Raw genomic sequence first — 2,500 nt, 5'->3', positions numbered from 1 at the left:
CACCACCGGAGCGCATAGAATTATTCAATACTAAGAATTACATGTAGAAAATATGTTTAGTAAACTAACTGCAGGCTCTGTGAATGTAAACAAACCCCCCTCCTCCTCTGAAACTACACACTGACCCTTTAATGTCTTTAATGTAGAGGTGGGCATAGATTAATTTTTTTAATCTAGATGAATCTAGATTAAAATGTCTCATTTGAATTCATTCATAATATGTGTGTGCTCCTAAATAATGACTCAAAGTAAGTCTTTGAGAACGTGTTTCTCAAGCCAGGTGGCGCATCAGACCAGGGGCTCATCTCCTGTTTCCAACATGCATCACAAACTGCTTGAGGAAGCTGTTCTACTATGATAATTGGTGATGAAAATAAATAATGTTCAACAAGATGTACTTGTGTTTACAAACTGTTTATTCCGTTAAACATGAACTTTGAACTGTAGGCCATAAGAGGTAACGATGAATTGTTTAGGGCTGCAACTAACGATTATTTCAATAATCGATTAACTCGGTCGATTATTTTTTTCGATTAATCGATGAATCGGATAAAAAAAAATAAACATTTGTAAATGCTGCATCTTTATTCAAAAACCTGAACATTACTTCAAATTCACAGTGCACACTGAAGTGTCAAAACACCAGGTTATTGCTCCAACGTCCCGGAACTATTAAAAGTAATATTAAATGATAAAAAATTAATAATAAACTTAACCTGGGATAACACAAAAAAAAACATACAATGTATGATATACATTTATACAGTATAAGGGATGTCCATTGGTAAACCAGTCAACCGATAATATTTTTAACCGGTAAATACTAACGGTTAAAAAAATTAAATCATCTTAATTTCTCTCAGATGACAGGAGAGTTAATTTGTATTGATATTGATACCATTTTCAAGACTCCTTAACGATCCCAAGTCTTTATTGATATCAAAATTGATAATTTCTATTATTTTGTTGAAATAGAACTTGTATTATTGCTTTAATTGCTGATATGATCATAGCTCTAGATAGGACATTAAACAGGTCATAATTCCATTCCATCTTTACTATCTATTTTATCTTGCTGGGAAAACAAGTTTCGCCAAAATCTCAAATTTCTTTTTTTTTGTGTTGCATTTGAACACATCAATCATATTACTGAGCCGGCCTGAACACATCACAGTTGACATGTTTGCTACTTTTTTTAAGCTAACTAGCTTTAATATCCTTCCGATTTTAACATGGATTTAAATCTGGATCACTATTTTTAACTGACGGGACTTTCTACACCGTTCGGTTGTATGATACTGCCGCTGCATTGAATGACTGTTGATGCGCCGATGCGATTCTCCGAGCACGTCTGCACACCGTCTGCAGCAGCAGCTGACAGAGTTTTTTTGGACTAGACGGATACTGAGTTGATGGAGTTTTTTTTAACCCAAAGAAAGCAAAGGTACAACACTTTTATATAGGCCTGCAGTCCAGTGTTAGATATGACCAAAATACAAGCTGTGGCCGCTCACACTATAGCTTTCCCGCACGTGAAGCGAGCCTTCACGTGCGGAAGGGGGTTCACCCCGACGGCGAACAGCATCTCCCCTGAGCCGAACAGGAGGTGGAATTAAGAGATTAACGGCGATATTTTTTTTATCGCCCGATAGAGTTTGGCAGTTAACGCAGCCGTTAACGCCGTTATCGGCCCCACCACTACTTTAATGTCATCTTTTCACTTTAGTAACACAAGCCCTACCCGTCAGAGAGCTCCGGACAGGCCTCCACATCCAGGGAGTTTCCTGAGAGCGTGACCCCTCAGAGAGCTCCAGACTGGGGATAGAAAAGGAGGCCGAGTCGCTGGAGCCTCGCTGGTCGTCCCGAACCGCCCCAACGTCAACACAGAGGAACTCTCCTCAAAGTCCAGGTCCAGAACTGAAGAAAAACACGAGATAAGATTTACTGTGTGTGTGTGTGTGTGTCTGTCGCTCTGTCTGTCTGTCTGTCTGTCTATCTGTCTGTCTGTCTGTCTGTCTCTCTCACCTTTATCTCCTTCAGTCTTGATGTGTTTCAACAGAGCGGACAGGTTTTCTTCTTCTGTGGTTGCTGTGGTGACGGCCGGCTGGCGGTGATGATGATGTCAGCAATGTGGGCGTGGCCCTCTTCGTTCACTTCCTGTTTCAGAACTTTGTCGTTGTCGTCGTCGGTAACTGTCGCCACGTTGTTGCTAGGGACCTCCGACATCTCCGCCGCCGTGGTTACGATCAGGTCCTTGGAGACGGTTTCCACGGGGACAGACGATGACTCCGCCATGGTGAAGAAACAGAGAGGATTCTGGGTATATAAAAAAAATGTTTTAATTAAAAATCTCTTTTAGGCAAGGCAGGTTTATTTCTATAGCACAGTTCAGACACAAGGCCTTTCAAAGAGCTTTACAGGGGCATGATTAAAATACATCAAGATTAAAATACATCAAGCATAGAATAAACATTAGGGGCCGGTTTCGCAGACATGGATT

The 2,500-nt window shown here is 40.6% G+C and overlaps 2 protein-coding genes across 3 annotated transcripts in view; one reads left to right on the top strand and one right to left on the bottom strand.

Annotated features, from left to right (window-relative positions):
* LOC307264229 (ubiquitin carboxyl-terminal hydrolase MINDY-1-like) overlaps positions 1-2,122 on the bottom strand; it is an 18,724-nt gene extending 16,602 nt beyond the window's left edge. For both annotated transcript variants that reach the window (XR_013845305.1, XM_080045541.1), the window contains exons 1-2: positions 2,026-2,122; positions 1,742-1,917 (exon numbers count right to left, since the gene is read on the bottom strand). The gene's annotated coding sequence lies outside the window, so the exon portion shown is untranslated. The remainder of the gene's footprint in view (positions 1-1,741; positions 1,918-2,025) is intronic.
* LOC307264227 (phosphatidylinositol 4-kinase beta-like) overlaps positions 1-2,500 on the top strand; it is a 57,419-nt gene that overhangs the window by 44,879 nt on the left and 10,040 nt on the right. The gene's annotated exons all lie outside the window — the stretch shown is intronic.

The sequence above is a fragment of the Ammodytes marinus genome (genome assembly GCF_949987685.1).
Source record: "Ammodytes marinus genome assembly, chromosome: 17".
NCBI classification, from domain to species: domain Eukaryota; kingdom Metazoa; phylum Chordata; class Actinopteri; order Uranoscopiformes; family Ammodytidae; genus Ammodytes; species Ammodytes marinus.
The sequence above is the reverse complement of the archived record's forward strand: the minus strand, read 5'-3'. Positions and strand labels throughout refer to the sequence as shown.